Source organism: Pelobates fuscus, chromosome 2, assembly GCF_036172605.1.
Source record: "Pelobates fuscus isolate aPelFus1 chromosome 2, aPelFus1.pri, whole genome shotgun sequence".
Classification (NCBI taxonomy): Eukaryota; Metazoa; Chordata; class Amphibia; order Anura; family Pelobatidae; genus Pelobates; species Pelobates fuscus.
Genome location: NC_086318.1, coordinates 65,469,281 through 65,483,295, shown reverse-complemented (window position 1 = coordinate 65,483,295; position 14,015 = coordinate 65,469,281). Strand labels below are relative to the sequence as shown.

The window sequence follows — 14,015 nt, the reverse complement described above, 5'->3', positions numbered from 1 at the left end:
GGAGATGCCAGGCCAAAAGAAGGTGGGGCCTTAGCTGGTATCTAGTGCGGCTGACCCCTAATTGGCCAGACAGGGGAATATCGTGTGCTATCTGCATTTTTCCCTCCTGTACTTCTGGTAGTGCCCAAATTTCTTTCATAAGATGGCACTGCACTAGCCTGCATTTTATTTCTTTGTCAAACTCTGTCTCCATGATTGCTGTGGTCATACTGCGTGCCCGGTCTCCCTCAGTCAGCTCTGCAAAGGGTGGCTTTCGTTTTATTGCTGGCTATCTGCCCTCTCGCTTCCAATAATTCCTTCAAAGTTGTTCGCTTTAACCCAGCATAGTTCTTCTCCATTCACAATTCCATTCGTATAACCAAATTGGTACGAACTGTTGCTTGAGCACGAACTTCTGCTTTCACGTTGCCATTCGTACATACGAACACATACGAACACATACGAACGCTGCTTCCTTTTGCTGCAAGGCTTGTATCCCGCCGCTTGCCACCAATTGTAGCGGAGCTCCAACGACAAGCATGAATATCTCCGCCGTATAATCTTTGTATCTTAAGAAGCAGTAAAACATCCCCAACAAATACCCCCAGTAACTAGACGACACACAGTTCTGGAAGTCAACTGCACTTTATATGGTCACACGTGTTTTTTTAGGCACAGACCCCTACATGGGGTCTCCAAGAAAATCCAACCTAGGTTTCAATCCCAAGATCCTGATTAAATCCCACTGTCAGACAAGAGCTGACAGTGGGCCATCATTTCCTTCACCATTTCTAATTGTTTTACGACTATAGAAATGCAGACTTGGAGACGTTTCATTGCAGGGTGGATGGATTGAATCTTATAGGGTAAAGTGATCTGATTTTTCTCTTAAGGAATTAAGCCATATTATTTCCATAAGAACAATGAAGCCATTGTTTAAGAAGGCAACTTTATATGGGATAGTGGAGCTAAATCTCACATTCCAACATAAGCAACTACGCCCTATGATTTGATTTTTCTCTTGTTTAAAAAAGTAAATTTATATCTTATATTAAATAGTTAAACCAAGATAGAGAAGCTTTGTAAGCTCTCTCCATCCACCCTTTTCTTCCAGAGTCTTAAAGACTCTTAATGTGAAATTTTTAAAAGAAGCACACACGTCCCACTGAGATTTGAACTCTGGTCGTTGGATTCACATGGGACTTTGACAACTGTAGAATATCACCTCTCAAACAATTTCAATAAAAGTGGGTAATAGTAAGATCAACTTCTTCCACAATATGGGTGTTCTGGTCTCCACATGGAGGCGTGGGTTTAAATCCCACTTCTGACAGCTTTTTCATATTTTTTGCTTTTCATTCTTAAAATTCCACAATCAAAGTGGGTAATAGTAAGATCAACTTCTTCCACAATATGGGTGTTCTGGTCTCCACATGGAGGCGTGGGTTTAAATCCCACTTTTGACAGTTTTTTCATATTTTTTGCTTTTCATTCTTAAAATTCCATCCTTTTACATTTAAAATAGGAAAATTATCACTTTTTAATGGGCAGAAGAATTCATCATCTAGGCATTGAACCCAAGTGATAAGGTAAACATTGAGGTGGAGAATTAAGGTTTTCACCCTTTTACCACATGACTATTATGACTTTATTCCCGAATGGTGTGTAGTATATTTTTACAACAGAACATGCTTTTCATTCTTAAAATTCCATCCTTTTACATTTAAGATAGGAAAATTATCACTTTTTAATGGGCAGAAGAATTCATCATCTAGGCATTGAACCCAAGTGATAAGGTAAACATTGAGGTGGAGAATTAAGGTTTTCACCCTTTTACCACATGACTATTATGACTTTATTCCCGAATGGTGTGTAGTATATTTTTACAACAGAACATGCTTTTCATTCTTAAAATTCCATCCTTTTACATTTAAAATATGAAAATTATCACTTTTTAATGGGCAGAAGAATTCATCGTCTAGGCATTGAACCCAAGTGATAAGGTAAACATTGAAGTGGAGAATTAAGGTTTTCACCCTTTTACCACATGACTATTATGACTTTATTCCCGAATGGTGTGTAGTTTATTTTTACAACAGAACATGCTTTTCATTCTTAAAATTCCATCCTTTTACATTTAAAATATGAAAATTATCACTTTTTAATGGGCAGAAGAATTCATCGTCTAGGCATTGAACCCAAATGATAAGGTAAACATTGAGGTGGAGAATTAAGGTTTTCACCCTTTTACCACATGACTATTATGACTTTATTCCCGAATGGTGTGTAGTATATTTTTACAACAGAACATGTTAGAGCAATGCTCAAAGAGTGCATCTTGACAGTTAGACTACACCCATTAAGATTGCGCTAGTCTTGTAGGGTTATCATACAAGATTCCCATTCTTGCGACCTGGGTTTGAGTCCAAGCAAGCTCATTGTGTGACAATGCCAGTTTTTATTCTTAAACTGCACATGTGACTTCGCTATAATTTAGAAACAGTGATTATATTGTGCTTTGAAATTTCTGATGAGTTTTATTTTTTCACTGGCTTTAAGAAATTTTTATATTCCCAAGTTGAAGTCAACAGTTCTTATGGAGCAATTTTCCCCATTGCACTTTTATCTATCCTTAATACAGATTTCAAACATTCAGTCATTATTCTCAACAGGTGCAGTATGACACCTTCTATAAAGTCATTTGACCATTGTGGCTTCATAGCAGGTGTTTAGAATTGATCATTATCTTTAAGTCTGAATGCTTCTGATGATGAAATTTCAAAGATTCTTTTCTGGATTCTGTTCTTTTGGGGTGTCATTATTCACTGGTTGTTAAACCCTACGGCATGTATCCTTCTTTGAAGTCATTCTCTGTGCCGTAGACTAACATTGTCTTAATGTGATGCTCTTCGTTGGTGATTAACGATTCATAGCAGGTGTTTAGAATTGATAAATATCTTTAAGTCTGAATGCTTCTGATGATGAAATTTCAAAGATTATTTTCTGGATTCTGTTCTTTTGGGGTGTCATTATTCGCTGGTTGTTAAACCCTACGGCATGTATCCTTCTTTGAAGTCATTCTCTGTGCCGTAGACTAACATTGTCTTCATGTGATGCTCTTCGTTGGGGATTAACGATTCTGACCAGGAATGATCCATCATTTTCCATTTAAAATAGGAAACTAATCACTTTATAATATCATTAGACTGCATCATCTAGGCATTGATACCAAATACCAAAGGATTTATGTTGGCCTGGTCCATACCCATGGTTAAGAAATGAAGGTATGCATAAATGCTTGAAAGAAATGAAACCAAGCAGATGCCAGAATTCTATTGAAGAAAAATGTGTTTGGTATCTAATGTCGAGATGGCTGACTCCAATTTGGCATCGGCAGATTATATATGCTTAAATTGGATTTTAAGAAAGAATGTTTTTTTGACTGTTGCTTTCTCTTGATGTAAAATTTTTAAAAGAATGACGCAGGTCCCACCGAGATTTTAACTCGGATCGCTGGATTCAGGGTCCAGAGTGCTAACCATTACACCATGGAACCCCACACAATGCTACCAACTGGTAGAACGCCTGGATCTCAGATCTTCGATAACGGTAGAATATCACCTCTCACTCAACTTCAATAAAAGTGGGTAATAGTAAGGAAAATGTAGACTTTGCACAAGTAGCAGACTTTTCCTGCCAAATCAGCTTACACACAGTGTCAGAATGGCCGAGCGGTCTAAGGCGCCAGACTCAAGATCAACTTCTTCCACAATATGGGTGTTCTGGTCTCCACATGGAAGCGTGGGTTCAAATCGCACTTCTGACAGCTCTTTCACATTTTTTGCTGTTCATTCTTAAAATTCCATCCTTTTACATTTAAAATAGGAAAATTATCACTTTTTAATGGGCAGAAGAATTCATCGTCTAGGCAGTTGCAGTATGACACCTTCTCTAAAGTCATTTGCCCATTGTGGCTTCATAGCAGGTGTTTAGAATTGATCATTATCTTTAAGTCTGAATGCTTCTGATGATGAAATTTCAAAGATTATTTTCTGGATTCTGTTCTTTTGGGGTGTCATTATTCGCTGGTTGTTAAACCCTACGGCATGTATCCTTCTTTGAAGTCATTCTCTGTGCCGTAGACTAACATTATCTTAATGTGATGCTCTTCGTTGGGGATTAACGATTCTGACCAGGAATGATCCATCATTTTCCATTTAAAATAGGAAACTAATCACTTTATAATATCATTAGACTGCATCATCTAGGCATTGATACCAAATACCAAAGGATTTATGTTGGCCTGGTCCATACCCATGGTTAAGAAATGAAGGTATGCATAAATGCTTGAAAGAAATGAAACCAAGCAGATGCCAGAATTCTATTGAAGAAAAATGTGTTTGGTATCTAATGTCGAGATGGCTGACTCCAATTTGGCATCGGCAGATTATATATGCTTAAATTGGATTTTAAGAAAGAATGTTTTTTTGACTGTTGCTTTCTCTTGATGTGAAATTTTTAAAAGAATTACACAGGTCCCACCGAGATTTGAACTCGGATCGCTGGATTCAGAGTCCAGAGTGCTAACCATTACATCATGGAACCCCACACGATGCTACCAACTGGTAGAACGCCTGGATCTCAGAACTTCGATAACGGTAGAATATCACCTCTCACTCAACTTCAATAAAAGCGGGTAATAGTAAGGAAAATGTAGACTTTGCACAAGTAGCAGACTTTTCCTGCCAAATCAGCTTACACGCAGTGTCAGAATGGCCGAGCGGTCTAAGGCGCCAGACTCAAGATCAACTTCTTCCACAATATGGGTGTTCTGGTCTCCACATGGAAGCGTGGGTTCAAATCGCACTTCTGAAAGCTCTTTCAAATTTTTTGCTGTTCATTCTTAAAATTCCATCCTTTTACATTTAAAATAGGAAAATTATCACTTTTTAATGGGCAGAAGAATTCATCGTCTAGGCAGTTGCAGTATGACACCTTCTCTAAAGTCATTTGCCCATTGTGGCTTCATAGCAGGTGTTTAGAATTGATCATTATCTTTAAGTCTGAATGCTTCTGATGATGAAATTTCAAAGATTATTTTCTGGATTCTGTTCTTTTGGGGTGTCATTATTTGCTGGTTGTTAAACCCTACGGCATGTATCCTTCTTTGAAGTCATTCTCTGTGCCGTAGACTAACATTATCTTAATGTGATGCTCTTCGTTGGGGATTAACGATTCTGACCAGGATCATTTTCCATTTAAAATAAGAAACTAATCACTTTATAATATCATTAGACTGCATCATCTAGGCATTGATACCAAATACCAAAGGATTTATGTTGGCCTGGTCCATACCCATGGTTAAGAAATGAAGGTATGCATAAATGCTTGAAAGAAATGAAACCAAGCAGATGCCAGAATTCTATTGAAGAAAAATGTGTTTGGTATCTAATGTCGAGATGGCTGACTCCAATTTGGCATCGGCAGATTATATATGCTTAAATTGGATTTTAAGAAAGAATGTTTTTTTGACTGTTGCTTTCTCTTGATGTGAAATTTTTAAAAGAATTACGCAGGTCCCACCGAGATTTGAACTCGGATCGCTGGATTCAGAGTCCAGAGTGCTAACCATTACATCATGGAACCCCACACGAAGCTACCAACTGGTAGAACGCCTGGATCTCAGAACTTCGATAACGGTAGAATATCACCTCTCAATCAACTTCAATAAAAGCGGGTAATAGTAAGGAAAATGTAGACTTTGCACAAGTAGCAGACTTTTCCTGCCAAATCAGCTTACACGCAGTGTCAGAATGGCCGAGCGGTCTAAGGCGCCAGACTCAAGATCAACTTCTTCCACAATATGGGTGTTCTGGTCTCCACATGGTGGCGTGGGTTCAAATCCTACTTCTGACAGCTCTTTCACATTTTTTGCTTTTCATTCTTAAAATTCCATCCTTTTACATTTAAAATAGGAAAATTATCACTTTTTAATGGGCAGAAGAATTCATCGTCTAGGCAGTTGCAGTATGACACCTTCTCTAAAGTCATTTGCCCATTGTGGCTTCATAGCAGATGTTTAGAATTGATAAATATCTTTAAGTCTGAATGCTTCTGATGATGAAATTTCAAAGATTATTTTCTGGATTCTGTTCTTTTGGGGTGTCATTATTCGCTGGTTGTTAAACCCTACGGCATGTATCCTTCTTTGAAGTCATTCTCTGTGCCGTAGACTAACATTGTCTTAATGTGATGCTCTTCGTTGGGGATTAACGATTCTGACCAGGAATGATCCATCATTTTCCATTTAAAATAGGAAACTAATCACTTTATAATATCATTAGACTGCATCATCTAGGCATTGATACCAAATACCAAAGGATTTATGTTGGCCTGGTCCATACCCATGGTTAAGAAATGAAGGTATGCATAAATGCTTGAAAGAAATGAAACCAAGCAGATGCCAGAATTCTATTGAAGAAAAATGTGTTTGGTATCTAATGTCGAGATGGCTGACTCCAATTTGGCATCGGCAGATTATATATGCTTAAATTGGATTTTAAGAAAGAAAGTTTTTTTGACTGTTGCTTTCTCTTGATATGAAATTTTTAAAAGAATGACGCAGGTCCCACCGAGATTTTAACTCGGATCGCTGGATTCAGAGTCCAGAGTGCTAACCATTACACCATGGAACCCCACACGATGCTACCAACTGGTAGAACTCCTGGATCTCAGTTCTTCGATAACGGTAGAATATCACCTCTCACTCAACTTCAATAAAAGTGGGTAATAGTAAGGAAAATGTAGACTTTGCACAAGTAGCAGACTTTTCCTGCCAAATCAGCTTACACACAGTGTCAGAATGGCCGAGCGGTCTAAGGCGCCAGACTCAAGATCAACTTCTTCCACAATATGGGTGTTCTGGTCTCCACATGGAGGCGTGGGTTCAAATCCCTCTTCTGACAGCTCTTTCACATTTTTTGCTTTTCATTCTTAAAATTCCATCCTTTTACATTTAAAATAGGAAAATTATCACTTTTTAATGGGCAGAAGAATTCATCGTCTAGGCAGTTGCAGTATGACACCTTCTCTAAAGTCATTTGCCCATTGTGGCTTCAAAGCAGGTGTTTAGAATTGATAAATATCTTTAACCCCTTAAGGACCAAACTTCTGGAATAAAAGGGAATCATGACGTGTCACACATGTCATGTGTCCTTAAGGGGTTAAGTCTAAATGCTTCTGATGATGAAATTTCAAAGATTATTTTCTGGATTCTGTTCTTTTGGGGTGTCATTATTCGCTGGTTGTTAAACCCTACGGCATGTATCCTTCTTTGAAGTCATTCTCTGTGCCGTAGACTAACATTGTCTTAATGTGATGCTCTTCGTTGGGGATTAACGATTCTGACCAGGAATGATCCATCATTTTCCATTTAAAATAGGAAACTAATCACTTTATAATATCATTAGACTGCATCATCTAGGCATTGATACCAAATACCAAAGGATTTATGTTGGCCTGGTCCATACCCATGGTTAAGAAATGAAGGTATGCATAAATGCTTGAAAGAAATGAAACCAAGCAGATGCCAGAATTCTATTGAAGAAAAATGTGTTTGGTATCTAATGTCGAGATGGCTGACTCCAATTTGGTATCGGCAGATTATATATGCTTAAATTGGATTTTAAGAAAGAATGTTTTTTTGACTGTTGCTTTCTCTTGATGCGAAATTTTTAAAAGAATGACGCAGGTCCCACCGAGACTTTAACTCGGATCGCTGGATTCAGAGTCCAGAGTGCTAACCATTACACCATGGAACCCCACACGATGCTACCAACTGGTAGAACGCCTGGATCTCAGATCTTCGATAACGGTAGAATATCACCTCTCACTCAACTTCAATAAAAGTGGGTAATAGTAAGGAAAATGTAGACTTTGCACAAGTAGCAGACTTTTCCTGCCAAATCAGCTTACACACAGTGTCAGAATGGCCGAGCGGTCTAAGGCGCCAGACTCAAGATCCACTTCTTCCACAATATGGGTGTTCTGGTCTCCACATGGAGGCGTGGGTTCAAATCCCACTTCTGACAGCTCTTTCATATTTTTTGCTGTTCATTCTTAAAATTCCATCCTTTTACATTTCAAATAGGAAAATTATCACTTTTTAATGGGCAGAGGAATTCATAGTTTAGGCAGTTGCAGTATGACACCTTCTCTAAAGTCATTTGCCCATTGTGGCTTCATAGCAGGTGTTTAGAATTGATCATTATATTTAAGTCTGAATGCTTCTGATGATGAAATTTCAAAGATTATTTTCTGGATTCTGTTCTTTTGGGGTGTCATTATTCGCTGGTTGTTAAACCCTACGGCATGTATCCTTCTTTGAAGTCATTCTCTGTGCCGTAGACTAACATTGTCTTAATGTGATGCTCTTCGTTGGGGATTAACGATTCTGACAAGGAATGATCCATCATTTTCCATTTAAAATAGGAAACTAATCACTTTATAATATCATTAGACTGCATCATCTAGGCATTGATACCAAATACCAAAGGATTTATGTTGGCCTGGTCCATACCCATGGTTAAGAAATGAAGGTATGCATAAATGCTTGAAAGAAATGAAACCAAGCAGATGCCAGAATTCTATTGAAGAAAAATGTGTTTGGTATCTAATGTCGAGATGGCTGACTCCAATTTGGCATCGGCAGATTATATATGCTTAAATTGGATTTTAAGAAAGAATGTTTTTTTGACTGTTGCTTTCTCTTGATGTAAAATTTTTAAAAGAATGACGCAGGTCCCACCGAGATTTTAACTCGGATCGCTGGATTCAGGGTCCAGAGTGCTAACCATTACACCATGGAACCCCACACAATGCTACCAACTGGTAGAACGCCTGGATCTCAGATCTTCGATAACGGTAGAATATCACCTCTCACTCAACTTCAATAAAAGTGGGTAATAGTAAGGAAAATGTAGACTTTGCACAAGTAGCAGACTTTTCCTGCCAAATCAGCTTACACACAGTGTCAGAATGGCCGAGCGGTCTAAGGCGCCAGACTCAAGATCAACTTCTTCCACAATATGGGTGTTCTGGTCTCCACATGGAAGCGTGGGTTCAAATCGCACTTCTGACAGCTCTTTCACATTTTTTGCTGTTCATTCTTAAAATTCCATCCTTTTACATTTAAAATAGGAAAATTATCACTTTTTAATGGGCAGAAGAATTCATCGTCTAGGCAGTTGCAGTATGACACCTTCTCTAAAGTCATTTGCCCATTGTGGCTTCATAGCAGGTGTTTAGAATTGATCATTATCTTTAAGTCTGAATGCTTCTGATGATGAAATTTCAAAGATTATTTTCTGGATTCTGTTCTTTTGGGGTGTCATTATTCGCTGGTTGTTAAACCCTACGGCATGTATCCTTCTTTGAAGTCATTCTCTGTGCCGTAGACTAACATTATCTTAATGTGATGCTCTTCGTTGGGGATTAATGATTCTGACCAGGAATGATCCATCATTTTCCATTTAAAATAGGAAACTAATCACTTTATAATATCATTAGACTGCATCATCTAGGCATTGATACCAAATACCAAAGGATTTATGTTGGCCTGGTCCATACCCATGGTTAAGAAATGAAGGTATGCATAAATGCTTGAAAGAAATGAAACCAAGCAGATGCCAGAATTCTATTGAAGAAAAATGTGTTTGGTATCTAATGTCGAGATGGCTGACTCCAATTTGGCATCGGCAGATTATATATGCTTAAATTGGATTTTAAGAAAGAATGTTTTTTTGACTGTTGCTTTCTCTTGATGTGAAATTTTTAAAAGAATTACACAGGTCCCACCGAGATTTGAACTCGGATCGCTGGATTCAGAGTCCAGAGTGCTAACCATTACATCATGGAACCCCACACGATGCTACCAACTGGTAGAACGCCTGGATCTCAGAACTTCGATAACGGTAGAATATCACCTCTCAATCAACTTCAATAAAAGCGGGTAATAGTAAGGAAAATGTAGACTTTGCACAAGTAGCAGACTTTTCCTGCCAAATCAGCTTACACGCAGTGTCAGAATGGCCGAGCGGTCTAAGGCGCCAGACTCAAGATCAACTTCTTCCACAATATGGGTGTTCTGGTCTCCACATGGAAGCGTGGGTTCAAATCGCACTTCTGAAAGCTCTTTCAAATTTTTTGCTGTTCATTCTTAAAATTCCATCCTTTTACATTTAAAATAGGAAAATTATCACTTTTTAATGGGCAGAAGAATTCATCGTCTAGGCAGTTGCAGTATGACACCTTCTCTAAAGTCATTTGCCCATTGTGGCTTCATAGCAGGTGTTTAGAATTGATCATTATCTTTAAGTCTGAATGCTTCTGATGATGAAATTTCAAAGATTATTTTCTGGATTCTGTTCTTTTGGGGTGTCATTATTTGCTGGTTGTTAAACCCTACGGCATGTATCCTTCTTTGAAGTCATTCTCTGTGCCGTAGACTAACATTATCTTAATGTGATGCTCTTCGTTGGGGATTAACGATTCTGACCAGGATCATTTTCCATTTAAAATAAGAAACTAATCACTTTATAATATCATTAGACTGCATCATCTAGGCATTGATACCAAATACCAAAGGATTTATGTTGGCCTGGTCCATACCCATGGTTAAGAAATGAAGGTATGCATAAATGCTTGAAAGAAATGAAACCAAGCAGATGCCAGAATTCTATTGAAGAAAAATGTGTTTGGTATCTAATGTCGAGATGGCTGACTCCAATTTGGCATCGGCAGATTATATATGCTTAAATTGGATTTTAAGAAAGAATGTTTTTTTGACTGTTGCTTTCTCTTGATGTGAAATTTTTAAAAGAATTACGCAGGTCCCACCGAGATTTGAACTCGGATCGCTGGATTCAGAGTCCAGAGTGCTAACCATTACATCATGGAACCCCACACGATGCTACCAACTGGTAGAACGCCTGGATCTCAGAACTTCGATAACGGTAGAATATCACCTCTCAATCAACTTCAATAAAAGCGGGTAATAGTAAGGAAAATGTAGACTTTGCACAAGTAGCAGACTTTTCCTGCCAAATCAGCTTACACGCAGTGTCAGAATGGCCGAGCGGTCTAAGGCGCCAGACTCAAGATCAACTTCTTCCACAATATGGGTGTTCTGGTCTCCACATGGTGGCGTGGGTTCAAATCCCACTTCTGACAGCTCTTTCACATTTTTTGCTTTTCATTCTTAAAATTCCATCCTTTTACATTTAAAATAGGAAAATTATCACTTTTTAATGGGCAGAAGAATTCATCGTCTAGGCAGTTGCAGTATGACACCTTCTCTAAAGTCATTTGCCCATTGTGGCTTCATAGCAGATGTTTAGAATTGATAAATATCTTTAAGTCTGAATGCTTCTGATGATGAAATTTCAAAGATTATTTTCTGGATTCTGTTCTTTTGGGGTGTCATTATTCGCTGGTTGTTAAACCCTACGGCATGTATCCTTCTTTGAAGTCATTCTCTGTGCCGTAGACTAACATTGTCTTAATGTGATGCTCTTCGTTGGGGATTAACGATTCTGACCAGGAATGATCCATCATTTTCCATTTAAAATAGGAAACTAATCACTTTATAATATCATTAGACTGCATCATCTAGGCATTGATACCAAATACCAAAGGATTTATGTTGGCCTGGTCCATACCCATGGTTAAGAAATGAAGGTATGCATAAATGCTTGAAAGAAATGAAACCAAGCAGATGCCAGAATTCTATTAAAGAAAAATGTGTTTGGTATCTAATGTCGAGATGGCTGACTCCAATTTGGCATCGGCAGATTATATATGCTTAAATTGGATTTTAAGAAAGAAAGTTTTTTTGACTGTTGCTTTCTCTTGATATGAAATTTTTAAAAGAATGACGCAGGTCCCACCGAGATTTTAACTCGGATCGCTGGATTCAGAGTCCAGAGTGCTAACCATTACACCATGGAACCCCACACGATGCTACCAACTGGTAGAACTCCTGGATCTCAGTTCTTCGATAACGGTAGAATATCACCTCTCACTCAACTTCAATAAAAGTGGGTAATAGTAAGGAAAATGTAGACTTTGCACAAGTAGCAGACTTTTCCTGCCAAATCAGCTTACACACAGTGTCAGAATGGCCGAGCGGTCTAAGGCGCCAGACTCAAGATCAACTTCTTCCACAATATGGGTGTTCTGGTCTCCACATGGAGGCGTGGGTTCAAATCCCTCTTCTGACAGCTCTTTCACATTTTTTGCTTTTCATTCTTAAAATTCCATCCTTTTACATTTAAAATAGGAAAATTATCACTTTTTAATGGGCAGAAGAATTCATCGTCTAGGCAGTTGCAGTATGACACCTTCTCTAAAGTCATTTGCCCATTGTGGCTTCAAAGCAGGTGTTTAGAATTGATAAATATCTTTAACCCCTTAAGGACCAAACTTCTGGAATAAAAGGGAATCATGACGTGTCACACATGTCATGTGTCCTTAAGGGGTTAAGTCTAAATGCTTCTGATGATGAAATTTCAAAGATTATTTTCTGGATTCTGTTCTTTTGGGGTGTCATTATTCGCTGGTTGTTAAACCCTACGGCATGTATCCTTCTTTGAAGTCATTCTCTGTGCCGTAGACTAACATTGTCTTAATGTGATGCTCTTCGTTGGGGATTAACGATTCTGACCAGGAATGATCCATCATTTTCCATTTAAAATAGGAAACTAATCACTTTATAATATCATTAGACTGCATCATCTAGGCATTGATACCAAATACCAAAGGATTTATGTTGGCCTGGTCCATACCCATGGTTAAGAAATGAAGGTATGCATAAATGCTTGAAAGAAATGAAACCAAGCAGATGCCAGAATTCTATTGAAGAAAAATGTGTTTGGTATCTAATGTCGAGATGGCTGACTCCAATTTGGTATCGGCAGATTATATATGCTTAAATTGGATTTTAAGAAAGAATGTTTTTTTGACTGTTGCTTTCTCTTGATGCGAAATTTTTAAAAGAATGACGCAGGTCCCACCGAGACTTTAACTCGGATCGCTGGATTCAGAGTCCAGAGTGCTAACCATTACACCATGGAACCCCACACGATGCTACCAACTGGTAGAACGCCTGGATCTCAGATCTTCGATAACGGTAGAATATCACCTCTCACTCAACTTCAATAAAAGTGGGTAATAGTAAGGAAAATGTAGACTTTGCACAAGTAGCAGACTTTTCCTGCCAAATCAGCTTACACACAGTGTCAGAATGGCCGAGCGGTCTAAGGCGCCAGACTCAAGATCAACTTCTTCCACAATATGGGTGTTCTGGTCTCCACATGGAGGCGTGGGTTCAAATCCCACTTCTGACAGCTCTTTCATATTTTTTGCTGTTCATTCTTAAAATTCCATCCTTTTACATTTCAAATAGGAAAATTATCACTTTTTAATGGGCAGAGGAATTCATAGTTTAGGCAGTTGCAGTATGACACCTTCTCTAAAGTCATTTGCCCATTGTGGCTTCATAGCAGGTGTTTAGAATTGATCATTATATTTAAGTCTGAATGCTTCTGATGATGAAATTTCAAAGATTATTTTCTGGATTCTGTTCTTTTGGGGTGTCATTATTCGCTGGTTGTTAAACCCTACGGCATGTATCCTTCTTTGAAGTCATTCTCTGTGCCGTAGACTAACATTGTCTTAATGTGATGCTCTTCGTTGGGGATTAACGATTCTGACAAGGAATGATCCATCATTTTCCATTTAAAATAGGAAACTAATCACTTTATAATATCATTAGACTGCATCATCTAGGCATTGATACCAAATACCAAAGGATTTATGTTGGCCTGGTCCATACCCATGGTTAAGAAATGAAGGTATGCATAAATGCTTGAAAGAAATGAAACCAAGCAGATGCCAGAATTCTATTGAAGAAAAATGTGTTTGGTATCTAATGTCGAGATGGCTGACTCCAATTTGGCATCGGCAGATTATATATGCTT

The 14,015-nt window shown here is 38.3% G+C and overlaps 16 non-coding genes across 16 annotated transcripts; 6 read left to right on the top strand and 10 right to left on the bottom strand.

Moving 5' to 3' along the window:
* Positions 1–3,463: 3,463 nt before the first annotated feature.
* On the bottom strand, positions 3,464–3,535 carry TRNAQ-CUG (transfer RNA glutamine (anticodon CUG)). The gene has a single exon. It is a non-coding gene; the product is annotated as a tRNA-Gln (tRNA).
* Positions 3,536–4,512: 977 nt separating this feature from the next.
* TRNAQ-CUG (transfer RNA glutamine (anticodon CUG)) lies at positions 4,513–4,584 on the bottom strand. The gene has a single exon. It is a non-coding gene; the product is annotated as a tRNA-Gln (tRNA).
* Positions 4,585–5,553: 969 nt separating this feature from the next.
* On the bottom strand, positions 5,554–5,625 carry TRNAQ-CUG (transfer RNA glutamine (anticodon CUG)). Its single transcript has one exon. It is a non-coding gene; the product is annotated as a tRNA-Gln (tRNA).
* A 161-nt stretch (positions 5,626–5,786) lies between these two features.
* TRNAL-CAA (transfer RNA leucine (anticodon CAA)) lies at positions 5,787–5,895 on the top strand. The gene is made up of 2 exons: positions 5,787–5,824; positions 5,850–5,895. It is a non-coding gene; the product is annotated as a tRNA-Leu (tRNA).
* Positions 5,896–6,602: 707 nt separating this feature from the next.
* Positions 6,603–6,674, bottom strand: TRNAQ-CUG (transfer RNA glutamine (anticodon CUG)). Its single transcript has one exon. It is a non-coding gene; the product is annotated as a tRNA-Gln (tRNA).
* A 161-nt stretch (positions 6,675–6,835) lies between these two features.
* On the top strand, positions 6,836–6,944 carry TRNAL-CAA (transfer RNA leucine (anticodon CAA)). Its single transcript has 2 exons — positions 6,836–6,873; positions 6,899–6,944. It is a non-coding gene; the product is annotated as a tRNA-Leu (tRNA).
* A 783-nt stretch (positions 6,945–7,727) lies between these two features.
* Positions 7,728–7,799, bottom strand: TRNAQ-CUG (transfer RNA glutamine (anticodon CUG)). The gene has a single exon. It is a non-coding gene; the product is annotated as a tRNA-Gln (tRNA).
* A 161-nt stretch (positions 7,800–7,960) lies between these two features.
* On the top strand, positions 7,961–8,069 carry TRNAL-CAA (transfer RNA leucine (anticodon CAA)). The gene is made up of 2 exons: positions 7,961–7,998; positions 8,024–8,069. It is a non-coding gene; the product is annotated as a tRNA-Leu (tRNA).
* Positions 8,070–8,776: 707 nt separating this feature from the next.
* TRNAQ-CUG (transfer RNA glutamine (anticodon CUG)) lies at positions 8,777–8,848 on the bottom strand. Its single transcript has one exon. It is a non-coding gene; the product is annotated as a tRNA-Gln (tRNA).
* A 977-nt stretch (positions 8,849–9,825) lies between these two features.
* TRNAQ-CUG (transfer RNA glutamine (anticodon CUG)) lies at positions 9,826–9,897 on the bottom strand. The gene has a single exon. It is a non-coding gene; the product is annotated as a tRNA-Gln (tRNA).
* A 969-nt stretch (positions 9,898–10,866) lies between these two features.
* Positions 10,867–10,938, bottom strand: TRNAQ-CUG (transfer RNA glutamine (anticodon CUG)). The gene has a single exon. It is a non-coding gene; the product is annotated as a tRNA-Gln (tRNA).
* Positions 10,939–11,099: 161 nt separating this feature from the next.
* Positions 11,100–11,208, top strand: TRNAL-CAA (transfer RNA leucine (anticodon CAA)). Its single transcript has 2 exons — positions 11,100–11,137; positions 11,163–11,208. It is a non-coding gene; the product is annotated as a tRNA-Leu (tRNA).
* A 707-nt stretch (positions 11,209–11,915) lies between these two features.
* TRNAQ-CUG (transfer RNA glutamine (anticodon CUG)) lies at positions 11,916–11,987 on the bottom strand. Its single transcript has one exon. It is a non-coding gene; the product is annotated as a tRNA-Gln (tRNA).
* A 161-nt stretch (positions 11,988–12,148) lies between these two features.
* Positions 12,149–12,257, top strand: TRNAL-CAA (transfer RNA leucine (anticodon CAA)). The gene is made up of 2 exons: positions 12,149–12,186; positions 12,212–12,257. It is a non-coding gene; the product is annotated as a tRNA-Leu (tRNA).
* Positions 12,258–13,040: 783 nt separating this feature from the next.
* On the bottom strand, positions 13,041–13,112 carry TRNAQ-CUG (transfer RNA glutamine (anticodon CUG)). The gene has a single exon. It is a non-coding gene; the product is annotated as a tRNA-Gln (tRNA).
* A 161-nt stretch (positions 13,113–13,273) lies between these two features.
* On the top strand, positions 13,274–13,382 carry TRNAL-CAA (transfer RNA leucine (anticodon CAA)). The gene is made up of 2 exons: positions 13,274–13,311; positions 13,337–13,382. It is a non-coding gene; the product is annotated as a tRNA-Leu (tRNA).
* Positions 13,383–14,015: the final 633 nt, after the last annotated feature.